The sequence below is a fragment of the Vigna angularis genome, chromosome 1 (assembly GCF_016808095.1).
Source record: "Vigna angularis cultivar LongXiaoDou No.4 chromosome 1, ASM1680809v1, whole genome shotgun sequence".
NCBI classification, from domain to species: Eukaryota; Viridiplantae; Streptophyta; class Magnoliopsida; order Fabales; family Fabaceae; genus Vigna; species Vigna angularis.
Window position 1 is genome coordinate 26,098,555 of NC_068970.1, and position 21,153 is coordinate 26,119,707.

The 21,153-nt window shown below is 36.6% G+C and overlaps 1 non-coding gene across 1 annotated transcript; it reads left to right on the forward strand.

Moving 5' to 3' along the window:
- Positions 1-18,208: 18,208 nt before the first annotated feature.
- LOC128195101 (U12 minor spliceosomal RNA) lies at positions 18,209-18,345 on the forward strand. Its single transcript, XR_008246674.1, has one exon. It is a non-coding gene; the product is annotated as a U12 minor spliceosomal RNA (small nuclear RNA).
- Positions 18,346-21,153: the final 2,808 nt, after the last annotated feature.

Sequence of the window (21,153 nt, forward strand, 5' to 3'; positions counted from 1 at the left end):
CAATTGAATCCAAACATAGAAAAAATTTGTGTCAAAGTTGTCATTTTTCCTATATCTCTGTGTCTTCCTTTCATACAATCAAGTACAGATATTCATTTTACCTTATCCAATTTAAGGCTTTTCATAGCTCCAGAGAAGTGACATATGAAAGGAAGACACAGATATATAGGAAAAATGACTACTTTGACACAAATTTTTTTTATGTTTGGATTCAATTGACACTTTTATACCACGTGAGGACGACAATGAAACTTTTTTAAAAATGAGGATGAATTTGACACAATTCAACCAAACTGGGGACAAAGGAAGCAATTAAACCTTAAATTTATGTTCAAGGCTAAGGGTTCAAAGGATAGAACACATAGTGCTCTCTTTTAGTGGGCTAAATTCATGCATTTGGCTAACAAAAGGGTTACCAACAAATGGCCTTGATCATATGATGCAAACAAGCAATTGATTTAATCATAGAAAACCTGGGCAAAATCATTCATGCTTTCAAAGTAATAACATTCAATCACAAAAATTCTGGAGCTCAAAACCTCACATATAAGCTCCTTCACATTCCACTTGTACACATCATGCTTAGCATCATAATCACAATCACAACATCATGCATTTGTTCACAAAGCTTGTGAATCACCTGTATAAGCATATAATGTGCACACCTCAACATCCATCATTATCAAAGCATCATCAAGCATTACTTATCAAACAATAATCATAAGCAAACCATCATAACAGACATAGTTCAAATTGAGTATATCAAACCCTATTCTAAAAACAAAAACAAATAAGTTCAGAACATAAAACCAACAAATGCATAAATCCTACTCCAGTGCTGATAGCATTCATCAGTAAATGCTATCTCCGCTCCTCATCAGTCTGAGCTGTCACTTGTATCCTTCTCTTCTTCCTCATCTTCCTCATCTTCAACATCCTCAAATGCTTCATCCTCATAATCATCAGCATCATCTTCATCCATCTCCATAGCTGAAGCTTCAGCTGTTCCAGCTTTGCCGCCTTGGGCCTGCTCCTCTGGCCAAGCTACTACATTATGGAACTCCTCCATAGTCCACCTGTGTGGAGGAGGTGTATCATACATTCCAACAATCATCTCCGCAGTGGCCACCTGCCCTCTATGGATAGCCTACAACTGTGCACCTATAAGAGACATATACATGTCCCTCATTTGGAAAGGTTCTGCTTCATGTGCCTCTGTAGATGCCTGACTCTGTGCTTGTCCTCTTTCTCTTTGAGTACGGCGTGGTGGAACTGGCTGAGCTGCTTCCTCACCTCCACAGTATTGTCTATAATAGGCCTCATCAATTGCTTTCCTTGGCCTCTCAAATGGTGGAGCAGAAGTATCCACCCCAGCTATTTTGCATAAGTGTGTGATCAAAGAAGGATGTCCTAAAGGTGCTTTTTTGTTTGTTTGTTAGCACACATACTTATCTCATTAGCTATTACTTGCCCAATATTGACATTCAAATTCCTGATCGCACAGTAAAGGAGGAGTGATCTGCTAAGAGTGATGTCTGAAACATGAGAACATGGCTGGATGTTGGCATGAGAAAATGCCATCCAATACTTTGCAAGAGGATTCAAGTCAGTCCTCCTAATGTTTACCACAGAACCAGTTCTGTTTCTCTGAAAATGTCCTCCAGGTATGCATAGAACACTCTCCACATCATCAAAATCACTGCCCTCTTCCATACATAGAGCAAACTGGCACTGCTCACCAGTCCATACAGTACCCAAGAAGCTGTTGATAGAGTCAGGATCATACCTAATAGCGTGGCCTCTGACATAGCCTAGGTAGTCCTCAGCTGGATAATCACCAATCTTCCTTGTATTGGTGTAAAATTCTTTCACCACAGCTATATTGGCTGGTGCTGGGTATGTGGCTAGCTTTCCCCAAATCCTTCCCAACAGTTGCTCTCCAAACTGAGGAGCAAAGTTAGGTATCATTCCAACTTTCCTCTCCATAAGAAGCCTCCTATCTTGTACCACCTTAAAATGTTTCTCAATGTTTGCGAGATAGGAACCTACTAGAGTGGGGTTGTTCTGGTTCCTTTTCTTTCCTTTTGGATGCCATGGTCTTCACTCTTTTGCCTGAAGAGGATGCCCTTCCTACATCAAACACAGATTACAAAACCACAAGACATGTTGTTAATCATTAGTAAACCATATACAACACCCTATTTCCAAGCTAAACCACCGTTGAGGGTCAAAATCACCCCTCAGCGCCACCAGTGCATGAATCCATTACACAATGCAGCAAAGATTTCAAGTTTGTCAGAGTGCCGCTCAGCGGCAATTTACCCCTGAGCGGTAATTCTGCTGATTTTTGAAAAACCTCTTTTGACTTCTCCTAACTCTACCCAATTACAATTTTCATGTTTCCAGCTTAAAATCAAACAATTCAATCGGTTCAAACATCAATTAATTCATCAAATCATGCATAGGAATCAAAACCCCTAACAATTCATGCTTCAACAATCAAATTCATGCTCAAGAACCCTAGAATGAAAAAAATGCTTGACTTACTTGAGTGGAGATGCTAAATGAGTAGAGAATGCTTTCAACTTGTGAAGAAATATTGATGCTCTCTCCCAACCCCAAACTTAGATGGAGAACTAGTGAGCAAGTGAGTGGAAAGGAGATTTTTTTAAGAGGATAGAAGGGAAAATTGTAGAGAACCTTTGAAAAAGTATGAAGGAGTGTGTGTGCAAAGAAGAATATGAAAATAGAGGCCAAGGCGCGACTTAGGGTATAAAAATACCCTAATGGGCTCGGGTTCCGCTAAGGGGCAACCTAAGCCCATATGCGATGCTACCGCTCAACGGCAATTTGCCGCTCAGCGGCACTTTCGTGAAGTGCTCTACTTCTTCCTAACTTAACCTAGGTGCCTCCAACTCATGCCCCTCAGTTGCTCCCTGCAATAAAACTCTCATATCACTCATGCATCCAAAGCCCTATCATGCAACTGAAGCAGAACAGACAAAAATATAATCAATCAACTGGGTTGCCTCCTAGATAGCGCTTGTTTAACGTCACGAGCCTGACCCAAACATCCACCAACACCCATCAGTAGGTGTGAAACCTAGTATCTGTCAGTAGATACTTCCATCTAGCATCCTTCAGTAGATGCTATATAATGGAAGACCATCTAAGACACATATTGGACCTCTTACTAGAGCCATGGCAAAGAGGATTCAAGAGGAAGAAGGATCACCTACCATTTTGCTTCTATGGAAGGTAATTTACATTAATCCTTCTTCCCATAATTAAAAGCACATTTTCTTTGCTTTGTAGGATTAATAAAATTGGAGGGAGCAGCTTCCAGCATAGCATTTGAGCACGTGAAAAGAGAGACTTGGAGGGAGAAGCTTGCTGCCAAAGCTATCAAAAAAATCTCATAACCTAGCTAGCCCAGCTTTCACGTGTGCTGCTGAGTTGGAATAATAATTCAGAATTGGTGTTGTTTCACGTGTGCTGCTAAGTTGGAATGAGGCATGTTTGAAGCTGAAGCAAATTGGAGCCTTTTTCATTTGCTTTTGGATTGAATTTCATTTCAGATTTAAGGCTCTTATCTTCCTATAAATAGGAGACCTCTTCCTTTTGTAGACACTTTTGAGCTTAGTCTAATTGCTGCAGAAATGAAATTCCAGCTTACCTTTGCTCTTAAGTCAACCCAATTCTTCACTTTCTTTCTCCTTACCTCTAGCTTCCTTCCAAAGTAGAAGGCCCTCTGAGCTGAGAGGTTCTAACCCACTCCATTCTTCACCGAAACCATACCATTCTCTACATCTATTTCAGAATTCCGCTGTTTTCATTCTGCTCACTTGAACGTTTGCTGTTTGGCTTCCTGGTTCAATGATTCTCACCCATAGCAAGCTTCCATCAAGTGGTATCAAGAGCTCTGGTTGTCCACGCAAACCATAGCTAAGTGCCTTTCTATTATGCTGTTTAATTCCAGTCCACTTTGTGCTATTTCTATTTCTGTTTTCAGTCCAGTTTGTTTATGTTTATGTTTCTGTTTTGCTGCTGTTTTTAATTCTGTATTGCTTTTCCAGTCATTCAATTTTAGTTTCCTTTGTGTGCTTATATTGTCCTTTCATTTTAATTGGTGAAACCTTCTTGTTTGGGTCATTTCCAGCTTTACATTTCAATTATGTATTGTTTTAAGTCTTGTGCAATTTACTATTGCAGTATTATTTTTGTCTCTGTTCAGTTTTCTTTTCTGCTGGATTATTTCGTTTTAATTGATTTGCAAGTGCTAAAAAAAGTTGTATGTATACCAAATGAGGCAATGAGGACTTGATCTAGCCTGGGTTATACAAGCTGAAGCATCAAAATGCAAATCTGATTTGTTTTCCATTGAGAATTCTGATACAGAATTTAAATCTGGTGCTAAATTTCTAAAACTGTTTCAGTGGTTTTCTTTTGATTCTGGAGCTTGGTACAACATTGTGTGATGTTTTTGAATGTGTTTTAAGGTATAGCAAACCAAAACAAGCACTAAAATGCCATATCCATATTGTGGTTGCTCAAAATCCTTAACCATTCACCATTTCAGCTTGAACTTCTAGCTTTTCACCGTGCTAATATACTTGATTTGGTCTAATCTGAGTTTGGTCATGCTAAGCATATTAAATCTAGCTTAGATCTGTGTTTTTACACTTCTTAGAGTCATTTTCTTTGTTGTCCAGTTTTTGAATCCATGAAAAACTAAAATTAGTTGGTTAATTGATGGTTTTTGCTGCATAATTTGGCCATAGCAAGGGTGATTTTCGAATCCTGATGTTTCTGTGCTTTTAGAAAGATTGAGCAAGTCTAAATGGATGTTTGAAAGTTGTTAATACTGCTCATTTGGTCAAAAATGAATTTATATGCAGATTGGATATTTAAACCATCATTTTTGAGTTAAAAATGGAAGCGGATCAGTGATTCTGAATATTAATCATTGTTTCAGTTGTTTAAGAGTTTAAACATGTTTAATATCACCAAGAAAAGTTGTTTGAACATTCATCAAAGTTGTTGAATCACTGCCACTCATTTTGGGTTCCAAAACCACCATTTTAGTTCATTTTCTAGTGCAGTTTCTGTTTTTCCAGCCACTATTTTGGTAATTTTAGTGTAAAATTCATTGCTGGATTGTGAAAAAGCTGGTTCAATGTTTAAAAATGAAAATATATGATCAAAAGAAGAAGTATCAAGTGTTTAAAAGCTGTTAGAACCAACCAATCCAGATTACAGGCCCTGAAAATCAAAAACACAAAATCTGAAATTCATTGGGGCATTTTATCAAACACTTCTGAAAATTATCAAACAGTTTGCATTTGGAATAATTTGTGAACCGTGCTTGTGTTTTTCTTGCTTTCTTCATCCATTCTAGTGCCTTTGATAAGTTCCTCTTGTGTACCTACTTTCATGTGTGTGCTGTTCCAATTGTTTGTGTCTATTTTTGGCATCTAAAGTGTTCAATACAACAACCTATACTAGTGCAGTGTGCAGAAATTTGATGCAGATTTTTAATCTGTTTGGTGTGTTTTCTAATGAGTTTTGGAGTGTGTGTGCAAGCTGTTTGGGGCATCCAGCACCAGAGACCTACTCCTACTTTGGTAGCCTTTTAGGAAGTGGTTTGAGAATTGAAATTGGAGCAAGAAGGAAGACTCAACAGCAGGCCAAACACCACTGTCTAGCAGTTGAAAAAAAAAACTCTGTTACAGCAGCATTTCAAACCTGGAAAAAGAGCAACTCACACCTTCATTTTGAGTAGCTTTCTGCAGCAGCAAGAAGACAAAGCTCACATTACTTTTAGGCCTCATTTCAAGTTTATTTACACCAAATATCACGGAATTTGCTGTTTGAAATTGTATTTTATTGTTTTCTTTGCTGTTTTTGAGCCAAGTGACTTGGAAAAATGCTCTTGAAGCAATTCCAAGTTCACAATTGAACATTGTAATAGACCAATTTCGTTTTCTTAGTGTGGAAGTGTGTCAAGGGGCTCCAAGTGTCACTTGCACTTTCACTTAGGGCCGTCTAGCATTTACATTCTTGCATCTTTATTGCTTTCTTTAATTTCTTGCTTAATCTTTTTGTTTTTTTTAAGTCTCCGTGGTATATAGGATTGCATAGCATTTAGTCAACCTTTCTTTGGTTTTAGGTTCATTTCATAACATTTGAAAAGAATTTGAATAATTTCTACTTAGAAACTAAGGTAAAAGATAACTCTAAGGAAACTCTGGCTAAGGAAGAACTTGGTTTCTAAGCTTGTCCATTTGTGACTCACCTCTTCTTCCTGGGAGCTACTTAGAAACATCTTTTGTCTCTAGAATCTCTGTAGAAATTTTTCACCAAAAAAAACAAAGAAAGCTTGTGAAAATCTTTTCACTCATTACTTGTCAAATATTTTGAAAACTTTGTGAAAACCTTTTCCTTTGACAAGAATGAGTCAATCAAGTGTGCAAGGAAGTTTGAAACCCCATAGTGAGAGTTCTTTAAGGGAGGAATTTGAGCAAAAATTTGAACAAAGGGATAGAGAGATTAGTGAGCTCAAAGACATGATTAGTCAACTTTTGATTAATCAACACAAAAAGAAAGAGAGATCTTCCCATAGGAGAAGAGAAGAATCATCATCTTCTCATAGTGAGCTTGAGCAATATAGTAGTCATCACAATGATGACCACTACCAAATGCCTCCTAGAAGACATCATAGAGTTAGAGAGCACCATCCAAGAGAGCCCAAAATTGATCTTCCTTCCTTTCATGGAAAGGATGATGTGGAAGAATACCTAGAATGGGAAATGAAAGTTGAGCAATTGTTTGAGTGCCACCAAATAGATGATGAAAAAAGAGTCACCATGGCTTCTCTAAGTTTTCAAGGCTATGCCTTAATTTGGTGGACAACCTTGGTCAAGGATCATAGGCTAATACACTTACCTCCCATCAGGTATTGGACTGAGTTGAGAACTGCCTTGAGAAGAAGACATGTACCAGCCTACTATGATAGGGAGTTAATGGATAAGCTCCACAAACTCCAACAAAGGAACACGAGTGTTGAAGAGTATAGGCAGAAAATGGAGTTGCTCATGTTAAGAGCTGGGATAAGAGAGGAACCAAGGATAACAATTGCTAGGTTCCAAACTGGACTCAACTATGACATAAGAGATAGGGTTGAACTTATACCCTACAATGATCTCAATGAGTTAGTCCAACTTTGTGTGAGGGTAGAGCAACAACTCAAGAGGAAAAGCTCCACTAAGAAAGATTACCCTCATAGTTCAAACCATAAGAAAGAGTACAAGGGGGAGGGTAGTCTAACCAAGCCAAGGTATGAAGAATTTAGAGAGAGAGAAAGAGGGAAAGAAAAAGTCAAAGAACCTTCAAGAGATCATAAAAGTAAGGAGATTAAGTGCTTTAGATGTGGGGAAAAAGGGCATTATGCATCTGAGTGTCGCAATAGAAGGTCAACTTACATTCTTGAGCATGAGAGTGAAAGTGAGGGTTCTTCATATAGTGAGTTTGAAACATCCACTTCTGAAGAAGAAGAAACTTTACCTTGTGATGGTGACTTACTTATGGTGAGGAGACTCCTGGAAAGCAAACATGTAGAATTAGAACAGTCACAAAGAGAGAACCTATTCCACACAAGATGCAAAGTTTTGGAAAAGACATGTTCAATGATTGTGGATAGTGGCTCTTGTTGCAACTGTTGTAGTTCTAGAATGGTAGAGAAGCTTGGCTTAACCACTACTCCTCATCCTAAACCTTACAAACTTCAATGGATCAAAGAGGATGATGGAATAGTAGTTAAAGAACAAGTAAGAGTACCCATTTCCATTGGCAAATATGAAGATCAAATTGTTTATGATATAGTACCAATGGAAGCTGGGCACATATTACTTGGAAGACCTTGGCAATATGATAAGCAAGCTCTACATGATGGAGTCACCAACAAAATCACCATTCAACACAAGGGAAAGAAAATTATTTTGTGTCCTCTTACACCTTCACAAGTAAGAGAGGACCAAATAATTCTTAAAAAGAAGTTGGATGAAGAAAAGAAAAGTAGGAAAGAAAGAAAGGATAAGACCATGAATTTGGTAACCCATGCCTCAAATAAAGAAGTTGTCTAACCTCAAACTTTGAACATTTCTAAAAATCTTTTTCTTGGACAACCTCATTTTCTTCTCTATTTCAAAGAGGCATTTGTTTCAATCACTCATGAACTTGGTTCTCTACCAAAGGGGTTGCAAAAACTTTTAAAGGAATTTGATGATGTATTTCCCAAAGAGGTACCAAGTGGATTACCACCTTTGAGGGGAATAGAACATCAAATAGATTTGGTGCCTGGGGCAAGCCTACCCAATAGGCCAGCATATAGAACCAACCCCATGGAAACAAAAGAAATAGAGAAACAAGTTAATGAATTATTGAACAAAGGATGGATCCAAAAAAGTCTAAGTCCTTGTGTTGTGCCTGTGTTGTTGGTCCCTAAAAAGGATGGAACTTGGAGAATGTGTACAGATTGTAGGGCCATCAACAACATAACTATCAAGTATAGGCACCCCATTCCTAGGCTAGATGATATGCTGGATGAATTACATGGAGCAAATCTTTTCACCAAAATTGATCTCAAAAGCGGATACCATCAAATAAGAATTCATGAAGGAGATGAATGGAAAACTACTTTTAAAACCAAGTTTGGTTTGTATGAATGGTTAGTCATGCCCTTTGGCTTGACCAATGCTCCAAGTACATTCATGAGATTAATGAATCATGTCCTTAGGGAATGCATAGGAAGATTTGTAGTGGTCTATTTTGATGACATCTTAATTTATAGTCAAAGTCTTCAAGAGCACCTTAACCATGTCAAAGAAGTCTTGCTTCTTCTTAGAGAACATAATCTCTTTGCCAACTTTGACAAATGTACTTTTTGTCAAGAAAGTGTGATTTTCCTTGGTTTCAAATTTGGAAAAGAAGGTGTACATGTTGATCCAGAGAAGATCAAGGCTATACAAGAATGGCCAACCCCTAAAAATGTAGGAGAGGTGAGAAGTTTTCACGGGTTAGCAAGTTTTTATAGAAGATTTGTGAAAGACTTCTCCACCATAGCTGCTCCTTTAAATGAACTAGTCAAGAAAGATATGCCTTTTCTTTGGGGTGATAAGCAAGAGTTGTCTTTTGAGACTTTGAAACACAAGTTAACTCATGCACCTATTCTAGTTTTGCCTGATTTTTCCAAAGCCTTTGAACTAGAATGTGATGCATCTGGGGTAGGTATAGGAGCTGTTTTAATACAAGGAGGACATCCCGTAGCTTACTTTAGTGAAAAACTTAGGGGGCCTACCTTGAATTATCCTACCTATGACAAAGAGTTGTATGCCCTCATTAGAGCTTTAAAAACCTGGGAGCATTACTTGGTAACTAGAGAATTCATCATACACACTGACCATGAATCTCTCAAGTACATTAAAGGGCAAGCAAAGCTAAACAAAAGACATGCAAAGTGGGTGGAATACCTTGAGCAATTTCCCTATGTCATCAAACACAAAAAGGGGAGTACTAATCTTGTTGCGGATGCTTTATCTAGAAGACATGCATTATTAGTAACCCTAGGACCCAAATATTAGGATTTGATGACATAAAAGAGTTATATGAAAATGATGAAACATTTGCATCCACTTATTCATCATGTCTTAAGAAGCCTTTTGATGGATTCTATCTTTCTGAGGGGTATCTTTTTAATAAAGGAAAACTTTGTATACCCCAAGGATCCATTAGAAAACTTCTTATCAAAGAGAGTCATGGAGGAGGACTCATGGGCCATCATGGAGTTGATAAAACTCTAAACATTTTTGGAAAACTTTATGGGAAAAGCTTAGAACTAAACTTATATTTTCTACTACATGTCACCCACAAACTGATGGGCAAACTGAAGTAGTAAATAGATCTTTATCTACATTATTAAGGGTAATATTAAGAGGAAATAACAAATCTTGGGATGAACATCTACCTCATATTGAATTTGCTTATAATAGAGTAGTCCACAAGACTACTAATCTTTCTCCTTTTGAGGTTGTTTATGGTTTTAATCCTATCACACCTCTTGATTTACTACCTCTTCCAGAATCATCTTCTTTTCTTCATAAAGAAGGTGTTTCTAAAGCGGAGTTTATCAAGAAGTTACATGAGAAAGTCAAAATCCAAATTGAAAAACAAACTCAAAAATATGCAGAATACAACAAAAAAGGGAGAAAGAAAATAGTTTTTGAAAAAGGAGACCTAGTTTGGCTTCATTTGAGAAAGGAAAGATTTCCCTCTCAAAGGAAATTCAAACTTAGTCCAAGAGGAGATGGTCCATTCAAGGTGGTCAAAAGGATAAATGATAATGCATACATCTTAGATCTCCCTGAAAATTATGGTGTCAGTCATACTTTTAACATCTGCGACTTAATTCCTTTCACAGGGAATGATCAACAGGTTGAATCAGATCTGAGGACAAATCTTTTTCAAGAGGGAGGGTCTGATGGAAGACCATCTAAGACACATATTGGACCTCTTACTAGAGCCATGGCAAAGAGGATTCAAGAGGAAGAAGGATCACCTACCATTTTGCTTCTATGGAAGGTAATTTACATTAATCCTTCTTCCCATAATTAAAAGCACATTTTCTTTGCTTTGTAGGATTAATAAAATTGGAGGGAGCAGCTGCCAGCATAGCATTTGAGCACGTGAAAAGAGAGACTTGGAGGGAGAAGCTTGCTGCCAAAGCTATCAAAAAAAGCTCATAACCTAGCTAGCCCAGCTTTCACGTGTGCTGCTGAGTTGGAATAATAATTCAGAATTTGTGTTGTTTCATGTGTGCTGCTAAGTTAGAATGAGGCATGTTTGAAGCTGAAGCAAATTGGCGCCTTTTTCATTTGCTTTTGGATTGAATTTCATTTCATATTTGAGGCTCTTATCTTCCTATAAATAGGAGACCTCTTCCTTTTGTAGACACTTTTGAGCTTAGTCTAATTGCTGCAGAAATGAAATTCCAGCTTACCTTTGCTCTTGAGTCAACCCAATTCTTCACTTTCTTTCTCCTTACCTCTAGCTTCCTTCCAAAGTAGAAGGCCCTCTGAGCTGAGAGGTTCTAACCCACTCCATTCTTCATCGAAACCATACCATTCTCTGCATCTATTTCAGAATTCCGCTGTTTTCATTCTGCTCACTGGAACGTTTGCTGTTTGGCTTCCTGGTTCAATGATTCTCACCCATAGCAAGCTTCCATCACTATACCCAGAAATTTACAGAAGTAATGTCGAAATTTATAAAAAATTTACAAAACCAAAATTAAAATAAAAGAAAAATTGTCCTCAAATCACTGGAATGCCTTCCAGCAAGCGCTCTTTTAATGTCGCTAGCTTGACCCAATAAAGCTCATGTTCCATCCTCATGGTTGATGTTCATATCACACCAACTCATCAACAGCTTCCGGTCCACTTTTTTGACTCTTCTGGAATGTGGAGACTCTATCTCTATCATCTCATTTTCTGTGTAGTCTTTCACAACCCACAACTTGTTTTTAAATTTCACAGGTTTACCAAGTTGGAGTCGTTCTTGCATCAAGTCATCATGGACCATTCTTCCTTTCTCAATCTTTTCTTCTTCCTGTACCTGAAACAAAAAGCAATGTTTACCTTTTACCTTTGGCTTTTCATCATTTTGGCTAGTCATGAGTACATCTTGATATGTAGCTTTATGACTAGCTTCTTCCTCCTGCATCTGCTCCTCTTCTTTGAAGACATCTACAACAATTTTTTCTTTTAGGTCTTGGAATATCACTATGCCTTCATCCACATCAATGATGACTTTGGTCGTTTTCATAAACGGTCTTCTGAGAATAAGGGGTATCCTTTCATCCTCCATTTCCATCACCACAAAGTCCACCAAGAACTGTAGTTTGCCTACACAAACTATAACATCCTCTGCTATACCATAGGGATTCTTTGAGGATCCATCTGCCATCAATAAATTCATCTTTATAGGCTTCACATCAAGATCACCAATATGCTCAAGTAAGGAATAAGGCATCAAATTAACACTTGATCCTAAATCAAGTAAAGCTTTCTTTATCCTTTTCTTCCCTATAACGCATGGAATGGAGAAACCTCCTGGATCTTTTGCTTTTGGAGGGAAAGGCTTCTTTTTTACAGCTTTATACTTCTTTGTCTCATCATCTCTACGTCTTTTCTTTGTAGAGACTTCTTCCTCAGGCTTTGTATAAACTGCAATATGCTGTAATATCTCCTTAAAAGGTACATCATCATCCAACATCTTAAAATTTTTTGTAAAATCAAACTCACGATCTGTTGGAAAAGGAAGAATATTTTCACTCATTATCTCTTTTGTTTCTTTTTTTTCTTTTCTCTCTTCTTTTTCTTTCTTTTCTCTCTCTTCTTTTTCATTCTCTCTTTCTAACTCAACTGTTTCAACATTTGCACTCACTAACACCTTACATTCTTCCCTGGGGTTAACCTTAGTATTAGCCCCAAAATTTTTTCAGGCCTTTCTTCCAACTGCTTAGTAATTTGGCCCATTTGCATCTCCAAGTTCTTAATAGCAGCATCAGTGCTCTTTTGAGTGGATTCAGTTGTTTGTATGAATTGCTGAAGAATTTCTTCCATCCTTATTGATCTTTCATTAAGTGTAGCAATTTGTTGCCATAAGGTTGGTTGTTGTTGTTGCTTATTGAATTGCCCTGATTGTCCAGCTTTCCCACTTTGTCCTTGACCAATACTTGGGTGTGGTTTCCACCCTTGATTGAAATTCCCTTGACGGTATGGAAATTGATTGGCCATAAAGTTAACATCCTCTAAAGCTTCTACTGGAAAGGCGCATTGACCATTGATATGGTCACCACCACATAATTCACACATCTGTGGTTGAATCTGTGCAACAGTCTTTAACTCTTTTGGCAATTGTGCAAGTGCCTTTGTGAGATTCTCCAATTGTTGAGTTATTATCTTGTTCTGAGCTAGCAAGGCGTCATTGGATTGCAACTGTAGAACTCCTTTTTGTTGAATAGGAGCTCCTCTTTCACTGTTCAGCTCATTATCATTAGTAGCCATGTTTTCAATTATTTCCGTGGCTTCCTCTAGAGTCTTCCATTTGATATTGCCTCCAGCTGAGGCGTCTAGCATCAACTTGGTTTGTGAACCAAGTCCTCCAAGGAAGAATAGGACTACTTCCACTTTGTCAAATCCATGCGTGAGAGTCTTTCTTAATAGGCTTTTGAATCTATCCCATGCATGACCTAGTAATTCCTCCATGCCTTGCTTAAAAGATGATATCTCTTGCTTTCCTTTATTTACCTTGGACTGTGGAAAGTATTTGTTTAAGAACTTTGTGACTACATCTTCCCACTCTGTAAAGCTCCCTTCTGGAAAAGAATTCAACCAAAGCTTAACGTTGCCTCCCAATGAGAATGGAAACAGGCTAAGTTTGATTGCCTCGTCAGGCACCCCATTTATCTTCACTGTATTGCAAATTTCATTAAATGTAGTGAGGTGCTCATATGGGCTTTCATGCGACAACCCATTAAATTGGTTACTCTTCACCAGTTGGATTAATGCTGGTTTCACCTCCATATTAGCTGCATTGACCCTTGGTCTTGCTATGCTATTGAAATGCTGAGGTTCAACCACATTAGTATAATCAACAAGAGTCCTTCTGACATTATTATTCTTCATCTCCTCAGTGCTATGGTAAGAACCCTGTGGTGAAGGTTGTAAAAGGATTTCCGGAGGAGGAAAAAGTTCTCTAGATGTACGGATTCTTCTCCTCTGTCTACACTCGTCTAAGCCTTCAAGATGAGGTTCTGAGGTTTTCTTGCTTCTAGTTCGGATTGACTCCTGCATGCACAAGAAAACAAGTCCCTAGAAAAATTTGTTAGCACAAAAAGATATAGAAGAAATACTATAAGAGATAATAAGATAGAATAAAAACAAAAAACAGAAAAATAAAAACAGAAAACAGAAAATAAAATAAAAACAGAAAATAAAATAAAAACCAAAAAAACAGAAAATAAAATAAAATAAAATAATAACTGAAAAATATAAACAGAAAATAAAAACAGAAAAATAAAAACATAAATTCAAATTTCAAAATTCAAAATTCAAGTCAAAGATAATCAATAATCACACAAATGAACTAGTTAAACCACGAGTCCCCGACAACGGCGTCAAAAACTTGATGACAAATTTATGAACACCGAAAAACGGCGCCAAAAACTTGTTTAACCCTCGGCAAGTGGGACCGAATCATATCAAGTAATAAACTCGGTAAGACCAAGTATCCTTCTCCCAAAGGACTCACGACCTAGTTAGTTATATGATTTGTTGATTATTTAAGACTTGTGAACAAATTCTTGTGGTTTCAAATGCAAAAGACAATAATTAAACATATATGCATGAGTTTGATCAATGGAAAAGAGTGAAACAAACACGGAATGAATTATATGGATGAGTATGTTGTTGGGGAAATCAATTTCATCTTATCCACTCTCATATACTTTTAGGAATTCATCATTCTTTTCATCACTGTTAATGCCACTCTCTAAATCACCTTGCAAGAAAGCCTATCCTTAATTACGAGTTCATACAATTCCTAGCATCCCTAATAATTAATTCTGAAGCACAGAAGCTTAAAGGCAACCAACCTCATATCCCTATATCTAGGTGATATTACTTTTGGGAGAAATTCCCCAGATCTAGAATTTACCGTATGTGTCCATATCACTCAAATCAATAATCATGACATCGAATGAGTTAAACAATGCATGCTTTGAGCAAAGAGGAAAAACCCTAACTAATGATGAAAGAAAGCATGTATCTCAAATAAGATGTTTAAACACAAATTCCATATATGAGAGTTTCACAAGATTACATTGATTCCCCAACAACAAGAATAGTTTAGTTCACCATATTCATGGTGAAACTAGATGAACAATAATGAAAGAATGAAAGATAGAACCCTAGAAAGATGAGAAGGTAGCCTTAGCATCCAAGATCTTCCTCCAAGGGGTGGAAAGGTGTGTGTTTGCTTCGTCTCCAGCCAAAGATACAAACCCTAGGAAGTCCTGAAGCTTATATACTATTCGCAATATTACAGAAAAGTGGGCCTAAGCCCAAATTACCATCGCTCAGCGGTACCAGCGCAAAGTCAAATCTCCCCTCAGCTGCACTTTCACCCCTCAACGGAGCCAACGTGTGTTCTTGAGTGCTGCTCAGCGGTAAACTGGCGTTGAGCGGTACTTACGGCTTCTCTTCTTTTGCACTTTTTGAGTGCTTTTCAGATTCCATCTCTATCCTTCTTCACTTCTTTCATCAAATTCATCTTAAAACCTGCATAAAACACCGAAATCAAGCATAAACCTGTCCAACTCTCTTATTTCTAAAAATACGAACAAAAGCATGATTCTAAGCTAGTTTCTAAGTGTTAAAGGTTGCTTTTAGTATAATTTTAAGCATAAAAATAACAGTTTTTCAACTGTGATCAGAGGGTCACAACCACCTGATGCCATATTCTTGAACAAAAAAACAAAATTGTTGGGTGAATATAGTTTTTAGAATTGAATGGAAAGGAAAAGTAAGAGAAGAAGATGATGATGCAAAAGTATGGGATAAGAAATTGGAACTTGGGATAATATTCTCTTCTTCCCTTTAATTTTGTGGAAGGGTATTTACCATTCAGAAATAATGGTGGGGCGATGCAACTGTGATGAGCACATGATTGATAAATATCTCTTACATATATCCTAACCTCCATTATTAATATCTCACCCATGATCTCCTATATATTAACCCAACTCTTCTTTGCCAGCACATACTTTTTTGCATACTGGCTGTACTGAGTTAGATTAGAATTTATGACTCATGCATGTTATTTAAACTCTCAACTAAGAAAATCTCACATTATATCATACATATTATCCAAACACTCCACCTCTAGGTGAAAATTTTGTCCAAATACATGAAGTTTTCTTCTAAAATCAAGCTTTTGATAAAAAAGAAAGTTAAACACTGTCTTTACTGTTGCTCTCATTTGCTCTGAATCCCTGGGTTATTCCCTACAGGATCGAAATTGTATCATATTAGCCACATTAACTACCATTTTCTTTTCCTAATTAACAAGAGTTTAATTTGTTTATCAAAATATTGGTTCTGAATTGCTTGGAGAGTGAAATTCATATTTTTTTTTAATGATTTTCTATTCTATTACAATCCAAACATGAAGTTTTCTAGTTTTTCAGAAGTATACATCACAGTCAACAATTAGGTGGTTAGAGGAAGGTGATAATCACACAAAATTCTTCCATTAGTATCTCAACAGGAAGAGGAGTAAACCATGAAATTGTGAGATATGGCAGATAAACTTAATTGTGGACTTTTGCCTTTTCCTTTCCTTTACTTTGAGCTGCTTATTGGAGCTAATCAAAGGAAGGAAGCAAAATGGAAGGTTGTGTGCAATAAAAGGTGTTCTTTCAGCCATACCTCTATTTTTTCGCTCCTTTAAGATACCTAAATCAGTAGCAGAAAAGGCTGGTAATGGTACATATTTGGAGGATTGAATGGCCTCAGAATGAGACAAGTCAAAAACATGTAGGGTTTAGACATGCACATATCTGGAGGAAGATTGTACGACGTCACAATTACTGGCCAACATGAATATGGTATATTTGATGCCTGCACATATGGGTTAAAACCATCGGAGCATAAACCAAGGCGAACATTGTGTGGCTCAATGGCAAAATCAGGATGTACTCTATCAAAGTGCTTCCACGCCTCTCCATCACATGGATGACGCAAAACACCATTTGACGACCTGTTGTGATGGTGCCATGTCATTTCTGATGCAGTTTCTATTGAGGCATACATTCTTTGGAGTCTTGGAATTATTGGCAAATAGAACATGGATTTAACAAGAACTTGTTTTTTGGAACTTGCTCTTGTCTTATGTTGTTGATACCTTGGCTTCCCACAAAATTTGCATTCAACCAACGCTCCATCATTCTTACCATATTCATTATCATAGAATAGCATGCAACCATGCACACAACAATCAATCCTCTGCGACTATAATCCTAGCTTTGACACTATCTTTTTTGCATCGTAGTAAGTTTTCGGCAAACCAGATTTGATGGGTGTTACATCCAGAAGCATTTTTACAAAAAATCTATGCATTGGTTAGGAATATTCCAATTCAACTTGCAAGCTAAAAGCCTCACACACATTGATAATTTGGAGTCCGATGCTCCTTCATACAAAGGCGTATTTGCCTCCAACAAAAGGTTATAAAACCTTTGAGTTTCTTCATTTGGAGCCTCTTCCATGTTAGAAGAATTTGATGCTTCCAAGGGTTGTCTTTGCATAAGAGCATCATGCACCATCTCTTCCATCATCATAACTTGTTCATTTGGTTCACCTTCTGTGTCCACACCCCTACAACTGACATCATCATCTAAATCAGGTTCTGCCATGGTTTCGCCATGATCCTCCCAAATGAAATAATTAGGCTTGAAACCATTTTTGTAGAGGTGAACCTTGACAACTCTTTCGTGTAGAATCTTTGTACAATCGCACTTTAAACATGGACATTGAAGCCTCCCATCTCTTTGATAATGTTCTTGTTCACAAGCTTTACTTATAAACTCTTCAACACCCAATACAAAAGACTCTTTCAAAGCACCTCTTCCTCTATAACACCTATCGTACATCCATGAACGATTTGGTAGAGCATGATCCATGTTCTGTATACATACCAATTAACGAAAAATTAGCTAGTAGTTAATACCAAGCTAAATTAATTGTGTTACAAGTTTTCCTTCAAGGATAAGTAATAAGAAAGTTTAGGTAACTCATGAAACCCGTTCAGCGTGGGTTTTTGCTACAACACCTGTAGCTGAATGCAAAGGTATTCTTTCATTAAAGAATCTCTGCATGTTGTCTATACACATTTTTTTGAAAATCAAGTTGGTTTGCTAACTTCATCTCTTATATTAAACAAATAACAAATAAAAAGATAGCAAAAGTAGAAAAGAGAAAGGCCTTCTCGATCTTTAGAAGTGTCATCTACATTTGTAGAATGCACATCGATTGGTACTTGTACATACCCAAAATCTAGTATATAAACATGAAGAAACTGTGTTTGTTAAACCTTGCCTTAAACTAATGAGTAAGGAAAACAAACCAAGTAGTGGGAGCTGCTAGTAGCACTCATTGTGATGTGCACGAATTTTTGAAGGGGTTATAGGCTGCCTTTGAGCAGCTGCTGCTTACAAATGTTACTTAACCGATTAAAATTCTTTTTGGAAAAATCCAATTTTTATACCTAGGAAGACCATGAGTACATTCAAATGATATGGTTTATTTGGCAGGGAGTAGTATGAAGAGTAAGCAGAAAATTGAGAGGGAGTGTGTGTGCAGAGAGGTAGGTTCTGGACTAGTGTGGATTCTTTCCCTAACAGCTATGAGCTCCTCATAGTGGAATAGAACTTCATTTTCAGAATTGTTTCTTGGGTTCCTATCAAAGATCAAATCCAAAATTGACAATATTTGTTACTAGTAATGTGCTCCCTAATTTGTGCTACCTAATTTGTGCTTTTTGCATGGTTAAAAGAAGATCAAGTAAAGAAAATGAGTGGGGGAGTTGAGGATTTGTTGAAACAGTAGACAAGGTTAGTAGGATTCTGTGGACTGTGTTAAGAGGATGTGGGTTTAAAGTACAAGGGAGTTCACACTACAAATGAGTTGAGAGTAGAAGTAGATGAGGGTTGATTTGGAAAGAGTGAAGAGAGCTACTGTTTTCTTTGGGTCTTTGAGATTCTGTTATATTATTGACCAAGGACAGCCTTTAACTCAACTAAAGCAACTAATGGATGACAAGGTGGAAGACAAAAGAAGCAAGTTTGGTTCAAGGCAAGGCTAATCCGTATAAGTGATAAATTCCAAAAAGCTAAAGTAAAAATCTATTAATGAAAGGCCATTATTTTATACAAAACTTAAGTGAAACCTTAAAACTACAAGAAATGGGTTACACTATGGGAACTTGTGCTGAGATAAGGTTCAACCATTGATGAATCATTATTTTCTACTATTTACCTAGCTTTTTGCACCGAATTATATTAGTGAATTGTGTTTAATTCTCAATTATTGTCTCGTTTTCACTATTTGGGTTTAATTTGACTAATAATTCTTATTTTAATTAATTTGAATTATTTGAGCTTAACTATTCCTATTATTATTTTCAGGGCAATTTTGAAATTTTATTTTAGGACTTAAAGAGAGAGGCCACATCATTTATATTGTAATTTTTCTTATTTTATTTCATTGTAATTTGCATTTGAATTCCATTTCAATGTAATTTAGGACAAATTAGAAAATAGGCCAAAATTGGAAGGGCAAAGTTAGAATATGGGTTTATAAGAAGCAAAAATTAGATTGGGAAAGGATCCCCTTCCTTTCACTTGTTGGACGTTGCTGACATGTAGAAAGGGGGCAACTTTCTTCTTCTCCCCATTTTTGGGGACATTCCAAGGGCCTTGTAGCTGGATGTTTAGCTTCTAATTTTGTTTTCCTCTTCTTTGCTGTAATGAATTCATTTACAATTTCACTTCAATTCACAGTTTGATTTCATTTTCTGCTGCTGATATTCCATATCTGTTTGACTGTTTTTGTTCCGTTGTGATTTAAATTCTGCTGCTGTAATTTAATTTCTGAATTTTTTTTTTCTACAATTTAATTTCTGCTGCTGTTGATTATTTCATTTTCAATTATTCACTATAATTTCGTTTTCTGTATTTTGTTGCAGTAATCCTGATTTTGTTTCTATATTTTGCAATTTACTGTTTTCTGTCTTACTGTTTTCTGTTTTTATTGTTTCTGTATTACTGTAATTTGTGTTTCTGAAATTTTGTATTTTCTGTATTGCTGTAATTTCATTTTTGTATTTACTGTTTTTTGTATTTTCGTTTTCTGTTTCAGATTTGTTTTTATTGTTTTATGTTGCTGAAATTTCGTTTTTACTGTTTTAATTTTGTTATTACTGTTTTAATTTCGTTTTCATGCATTATAATATGTTTTGCTGCATCTAATTTCATTTAATGGAAGTTTAAATTTGTTTTGGTTGGAAACTAAGAAGATTACAATGGTTCCTTGAGATTTATGCACTGTTAATTGGTATTTTACTGTTCTTGCCTTGTATCATGTTTAATCTTATTTGAGCTTGCAATTAGGTACACCCTTAGTTGCCTAATTGTATTTAATTTCCTCTTAGTTGATTAGAGTCACAGATGCTTAATATGTGGTAGTGTTAAATTGATTGAATGCGTGCACTGCATTTGCTTAATTCGCTTTTATGAAAACTAAATTGATCTTCCCTTAGTTGATTAATTTGTATTGGATTAGGGGTGAGAGTAGTGTATAACTTTTGTTAATCTGGGATTGGAAACATTGTAATTGAAGTAATGACCACTCGTTTTTAATCAACGTTTTATTTTCATCTATGTTGTTAATTTGTAATTCAAAAACATTCACAACCCCCCACTAAGTGTTCGACTTATTGACTGAACCACATTTGGTCCTTAAGAGACGACCTAGGAGCACTTCCTAGTCTATACTGCATTCTTATTGCACATTAAATTTGTATCGGGTGCGACACCGATCAAAATGTGCAATAAGAATGCAGTATAGACTAGGAAGTGACTCTTAGGTCGTCTCTCAAGGACCAAATGTAGTTCAGTCAATAGGTCGAACACTTAGTGGGGGTTGTGAATGTTTTTGAATTACAAATTAACAACATAGATGAAAATAAAACGTTGATTAAAAACGGTTGGTCACTAGTTCAATTATAATGTTTCCAATCTCATATTAACAACAGTTATACACTACTCTCACCCCTAATCCAACACAAATTAATCAACTAAGGGAAGATCAATTTAGTTTTCATAAAAGCGAATTAAGCAAACGCAGTGCACACATTCAATCAATTTAACGACAATTAGGCAACTAAGGGTGTACCTAATTGCAAGCTCAAATAAGATTAAACATGATACAAGGCAAGAACAGTAAAATACCAATTAACAGTGCATAAATCTCAAGGAAC